The following is a 7,490-nucleotide window of genomic DNA, read 5'->3' as shown; positions in this document are numbered from 1 at the left end:
TTGCAAAAAACCGAAGTGCAATACAAATAATATGTACAGAACTGAGAGGATGTCCACGATGTGTCACATGCGTAATATATGGCCTGAGGATGTTATCCAAATAACTTATAGATTGTGCTGAGAAACGGTAACGTTCACACAGAAAATCATCAGGAAATGATAAAATGTCCAAACGCGCTCTGATCACTCTCTCCCGGCGGAGAGCTCTGCGGAGAATTTGGGCTTCACGATCTACTGGCTCTTCAAGGAAGGGGCACGCCATGTCCGACACTTCCTACTGTCAGGTTTCCGACAAAGGGGCGGAGACAGTCAGGGTTAGTTGTAGTAAACCTGCTAGGGGGCAGGTTAGCTTCACGGAGTGTGTCGTCATAGTGACTCACTGAGGCTTCATCTGAACTCGCTTTGTGAAACCGAAAACCCAGAGTTTTCGTTAACTCAGGGTATACTTACTCAGTTTTTCCACTAAACCGGCTTCCTGAAACAGGGCCCAGACAATGGAATATGAATGAAAACAACAGAATTTGAATGAAAAGAACAGAATTTGATTAAAAACCAAAGAACTTTGAATGAAAACAACAAAATTTGAACGAAAACAACGGGATTTGAATGAAAACAATTAAATTAGAATGTACAAAACAGAGTTTGAATTAAAACAATTAAATTAGAATATATAGAACATAGTTTGAATGAAAGCAACAGAATTCTAAAACAAACAATCGAATTTGAATAAAAAGAGTAGAATTAGAATGAAAACAACGGAATTTGAAAAAACAGAACAAAATTTGAATCAAAACAATGGAATTTGAATGAAAACAACAGAATTGGAATGAAAACAATGAAATTAGAATGTACAGAACAGAGTTTGAATTAAAACAATTGAATTAGAATGTACAGAACAGAGTTTGAATGAAAACAACGGAAGTAGAATGTATAGAACAGAGTTTGAATGAAAACAACAGAATTCTAAAACAAACAATAGAATTTGAATAAAAAGAGTAGAATTAGAATGAAAACAAACGCATTTGAATGAAAACAATGGAATTTGAATGAAAACAACAGAATTTGAATGAAAACAACGGAATTTGAATGAAAATAAACAAAATTAGAATGTACAGAACAGTTTGAATGAAAACTACGGAATTACAATGTATAGAACAGAGTTTGAATGAAAGCAAGATTGCCTCAGTTGTATCGTGAGTGTAATTTCAAATAAAATAAAATAAAACTCAGAAGCGTGTATTCTTCTTCTTCTTCTTCTTCTTCTTAATAAACAATGGGATTTGAATGAAAACAACAGAATTTGAGAACAAACACAGGAATTTGAATTAAAACAATGAAATTTGAATGAAAACAACAGAATTGGAATTAAAAGAACAGAATGTGATCAAAAGCCAAAGAATTTGCATGAAAACAACAGAATTTGAACGAAAACAACGGAATTTGATTGAAAACAACAGGATTATAATGTATAGAACAGAGTTTGAATGATAGCAACAGAATTCTAAAACAAACAATAGATTTTGAATAAAAAGAGTAGAATTAGAATGAAAACAAAAGCATTTGAATGAAAACAACGGAATTTGAATGAACAGAACAGAATTTGAATGAAAACTATTGAATTTGAATGAAAACAACGAAATTAGAATGTATAGAACAGAGTTTGAATGAAAACAACGAAATTAGAATGTATAGAACAGAGTTTGAATGAAAAAAATGGAATTAGAATGTATAGAACAGAGTTTGAATGAAAGCAGCAGAATTCTAAAACAAACAATAGAATCTGAATAAAAAGAGTAGAATTAGAATGAAAACAAAAGCATTTGAATGAAAACAATGGAATTTCAATGAAAACAACGGAATTTGACAACAAACAATAGAATCTGAATAAAAAGAGTAGAATTAGAATGAAAACAAAAGCATTTGAATGAAATCAAAAGAATTTGAATGAAAACAACAGAATTTGCATGAAAACAACGAAATTAGAATGTACAGAACAGAGTTTGAATTAAAACAATTGAATTAGAATGTACAGAACAGAGTTTGAATGAAAACAATGGAAGTAGAATGTATAGAACAGAGTTTGAATGAAAACAACGGAATTAGAATGTATAGAACAGAATTTGAATGAAAGCAACAGAATTCTAAAACAAACAATAGAATCTGAATAAAAAGAGTAGAATTAGAATGAAAACAAAAGCATTTGAATGAAAACAACGGAATTTCAATGAAAAGAACAGAATTTGAGAACATACAATGGAATCTGAATGAAAACAACAGAGTTTGAACGAAAACAACGGAATTTGAATGAAAACAACGAAATTAGAATGTACAGAACAGAGTTTGAATTAAAACAATGGAATTAGAATATATAGAACGGAGTTTGAATGAAAGCAACAGAATTCTAAATCAAACAATAGAATCTGAATAAAAATAGTAGAATTAGAATGAAAACAAAAGCATTTGAATGAAAACAACGGAATTTCAATGAAAAGAACAGAATTTGAGAACAAACAATGGAATCTGAATGAAAACAACAGAATTTGAACGAAAACAACGGCATTTGAATGAAATCAAAAGAATTTGAATGAAAACAACAGAATTTGAATGAAAACAACGAAATTAGAATGTACAGAACAGAGTTTGAATGAAAACAATTGAATTAGAATGTACAGAACAGAGTTTGAATGAAAACAATGGAAGTAGAATGTATAGAACAGAGTTTAAATGAAAACAACGGAATTAGAATGTATAGAACAGAGTTTGAATGAAAGCAACAGAATTCTAAAACAAACAATAGAATTTGAATAAAAAGAGTAGAATTAGAATGAAAACAAAAGCATTTGAATGAAAAGAACGGAATTTGAATGAACAGAACAGAATTTGAATGAAAACAATTGAATTTGAATCAAAACAACGAAATTAGAATGTATAGAACAGAGTTTGAATGAAAACAATGGAATTAGAATGTATAGAACAGAGTTTGAATGAAAGCAACAGAATTCTAAAACAAACAATAGAATCTGAATAAAAAGAGTAGAATTAGAATGTATAGAACAGAGTTTGAATGAAAGCAACAGAATTCTAAAACAAACAATAGAATCTGAATAAAAAGAGTAGAATTAGAATGAAAACAAAAGCATTTGAATGAAATCAAAAGAATTTGAATGAAAACAACAGAATTTGAATGAAAACAACGAAATTAGAATGTACAGAACAGAGTTTGAATGAAAACAATGGAAGTAGAATGTATAGAACAGAGTTTGAATGAAAACAACGGAATTAGAATGTATAGAACAGAGTTTGAATGAAAGCAACAGAATTCTAAAACAAACAATAGAATTTGAATAAACAGAGTAGAATTAGAATGAAAACAAAAGCATTTGAATGAAAACAACGGAATTTGAATGAACAGAACAGAATTCACTTCCTGTTTGCCATTCATGTCACTTCCTGTTTGCCATTTGTTTGAAAGTTGTGTTTTTATCGTGTCCTGTGGATTTTTGAAATTTGGCCATCAATTTCTGGAGCAAAGACTACTCAAATTGTTGGAACTTTTTGTACAACCCTGTCTGGATTACGACTTTGATACATGATATTGGACTGGACTAACGGAGTTAACGAGGTAATTGCAGGCTAGCCAACACGTTACCAGGCTAACAGCTGACTGAGGAATCAGCTGACTGAACCTGCTACCAGGGTAACCAGATAAAATGGGGCCGAAGAGGACACCGACAGCTGAGGAAGTCGAGGACATTAAAAAGTCTCTTGACTTCATAATGGAGGAAATTTCTACTATCAGACTGCAGCAGAAAAATATCATTGAAATTGTGGAGGAGGTAAAGCTCCTCCGCATCCAAAATGCCGAAAAAGATAAAATAATTGCATACCTGGAAAGTAAGGTCGCTGAGAACAAACAATAGAATTTGAATAAAAACAACAGAATTTGAGAACAAACAATGGAATTTGAATGAAAACAACAGAATTTGATCAAAAACCAAAGAATTTGAATGAAAACAACAGAATTTGAATGAAAACAACGAAAGAAGAATGTATAGAACAGAGTTTGAATGAAAGCAACAGAATTCTAAAACAAATAATAGAATTTGAATAAAAAGAACAGGGCCCTGTTTCAGGAAGCCGGTTTAGTGGAAAAACTGAGTAAGTATACCCTGAGTTAACGAAAACTCTGGGTTTTCGTTAACTCAGGGTAATTCACAACGGAAAACAACGGAATTTGAATGAAAACAACGAAATTAGAATGTACAGAACAGAGTTTGAATTAAAACAATTAAATTAGAATATATAGAACAGAGTTTGAATGAAAGCAACAGAATTCTAAAACAAACAATAGAATTTGAATAAAAAGAGTAGAATTAGAATGAAAACAACGGAATTTGAAAAAACAGAACAGTATTTGAATCAAAACAATGGAATTTGAATGAAAAAAACGGAATTAAAATGAAAACGAAGGAATTTGAATGAAAACAACAGAATTTGAGAACAAACAATGTAATTTGAATGAAAACAACAGAATTTGAGAACAAACATAGGAATTTGAATTAAAACAATGAAATTTGAATGAAAACAACAGAATTGGAATGAAAACAACGAAATTAGAATGTACAGAACAGAGTTTGAATTAAAACAATTGAATTAAAATGTACAGGACAGAGGAATTTGAATGAAAACAACGGAAGTAGAATGTATAGAACAGAGTTTGCATGAAAACAACAGAATTCTAAAACAAACAATAGAATGTGAATAAAAAGAGTAGAATTAGAATGAAAACAAAAGCATTTGAATGAAAACAATGGAATTTCAATGAAAAGAACAGAATTTGAGAACAAACAATGGAATTTTAATGAAAACAACAGAATTTGAACGAAAACAACGGAATTTGAATGAAAACAACAGAATTTGAGAACAAACACAGGAATTTGAATTAAAACAATGGAATTTGAATGAAAACAACAGAATGTGAGAACAGGGCCCTGTTTCAGGAAGCCGGTTTAGTGGAAAAACTGAGTAAGTATACCCTGAGTTAACGAAAACTCTGGGTTTTCGGTTTCACAAAGCGAGTTCAGATGAAGCCTCAGTGAGTCACTATGACGACACACGCCGTGAAGCTAACCTGCCCCCTAGCAGGTTTACTACAACTAACCCTGACTGTCTCCGCCCCTTTGTTGGAAACCTGACAGTAGGAAGTGTCGGACATGGCGTGCCCCTTCCTTGAAGAGCCAGTAGATCGTGAAGCCCAAATTCTCCGCAGAGCTCTCCGCCGGGAGAGAGTGATCAGAGCGCATTTGGACATTTTATCATTTCCTGATGATTTCCTGTGTGAACGTTACCGTTTCTCAGCACAATCTATAATTTATTTGAATAACATCCTCAGGCCATATATTACGCATGTGACACATCGCGGACATGCTCTCAGTTCTGTACATATTATTTGTATTGCACTTCGTTTTTTTGCAAACGGGAGCTTTCTGTATAATATTGGTGACGCTGAGCACGTTTCCAAGGCTACCGTCTGTCGGGCAGTCAGGAATGTTACAGTTGCACTGAAACGTCTCCTGTACTCGTTTGTGTTCCCCGGTCATAGACCCACAAGATTCATCAAAGAGGGATGCCACAAAATTGCAGGTATCAGGATGACCAAAACTTAATTTATGATGTGGTGATACTTGAACTACTACTTAAATTTTACATTTATTCTCACGGTTCCCAGGCGTGATTGGCTGAATAGATGGCACTCACATTCCAATCATTGCTCCTTCAGTAAATGAAGGAGACTATGTGAACAGGAAGTCTTTCCACAGCATTAATGTACAGGTACATAGTTCCCTGTAGCATTTCAAACTAACAAATTATTTCATCATAGTAATGGATGCTAATTTGTGTTCTCTGCACTGTGAAGATCATATGTGATGCTGCCAACATTATCACAAATGTGGAGGCCAAGTGGCCAGGCTCTGTCCATGACTCACAAATATTCCGTGAATGTACACTGAGCACAAAATTTGGACATGGTGAGTTGAAAATACTTTAAAATATATAAAGACCAATTGCTTCAGGGACATTTGAACTGAAGTGTATCCTTCTGTCTTAGGAGAGTTCACTGGCTACTTGCTTGGTGATAGGGGGTATCCATGTTTACCCTATTTGCTTACCCCTTACTCTGACCCTGAACCGGGCCCACAGCAGCGATATAATCTGGCTAATTGCAGGACAAGAGCCAGAGTTGAAATGACTATCGGAATGCTTAAGGCCCGGTTCCAGTGCCTGCAAAGACTCAGGGTCACCCCAGAAAGGGCATGTGACATTATTGTGGCATGTGTGATTCTTCACAACATTGCCACAATTAGAGGAGAACACTGTCCTTCTGAACCAAACAGCAGTGATCCAAACCATGAACATCCTGACCCTCCCACGGACATACAAGATGGAAGAGCAGTCAGAGACACCATATGTCACAATCATTTCTTTTGACCCATCAGCTCAACATGTTGAAAGAAGAATAAACAGATTTTTTGTTCAACTGGCTTTATTGGTCACCTGTATTTCCTGTACACAAAGTATTAAAAGATGTAAACCTCATAAAGTGTCTCTGTTGCTTCCTCCTCTGTAACAGCTGTCAATGTTTCTTCATTATTTTCCTGTAGTAAAGAAATAAACAACATTGCTGTTCTACTGTAAACTCATATAATCTGTGGAGTATTACTCACAACTGCATGTTGGTCTGGCTCAACAGGAGGCTGCACCAGATGCAGTACACCATCACCATCAACTGATAGAATATGAGGTTTATACAGGTCACTTATAACTTACAAGGGACCAAATGGCAATTAACAAACATACCAATCACCTTACACTTCATTGTCATTATGCTCTCAAAGACAACCAAGACTGAGGGAAGGCAAAATCAGTAGGAAAATAACTTCACTACAAAATAATCCATTATGGTAAAGAGTTTATCAAATGAATGAGTAGCACTGCAAAGGTGACTGTGAAGAAAGGATGTATGCACATCATGTATTATTTTGAATTTACCCCCTATGTAGGCACTTGTGTCTTGCGGGGTTATTGACTCAGAGGATGTCCCCGCAGAGATGCCTTCGGCCACAGGGCGCCCACTGTTTTGGCTGAGGGCCAACTGCTCAGCCTCTGTGAGTGGTGGTGGTGGAGGACCCCCACCTGTCTTTCGGGCCTCCGCTTTTTTTCTGTTGGCTATAACGGGTCACATTTGAGCATACAGAGTAAGCAAATATGTACTTGTAATGTGCTCAGATAATTTCAATAAGTGCTTACAGAAAGAAAATTAATGTAGCCTCTAACTGCAATTGATTTACATAGGACAAACAGACCAAGCACTATGGCTCATAATACAATTACACCTTACCTGTTTGGACTATATTTTTATATTTCATTTTTACTTGCTGCCAGGAACGTTTGGGGCCTGTTGGGTTGCACCTGCGCTCACATCACGTCAC

The sequence above is a fragment of the Copadichromis virginalis genome, linkage group LG6 (assembly GCF_057382275.1).
Source record: "Copadichromis virginalis isolate Kocher_CV1m ecotype Utaka linkage group LG6, C_Virginalis_male_GT1.1, whole genome shotgun sequence".
NCBI lineage: Eukaryota > Metazoa > Chordata > Actinopteri > Cichliformes > Cichlidae > Copadichromis > Copadichromis virginalis.
Note: the sequence above shows the minus strand (reverse complement) of the source record.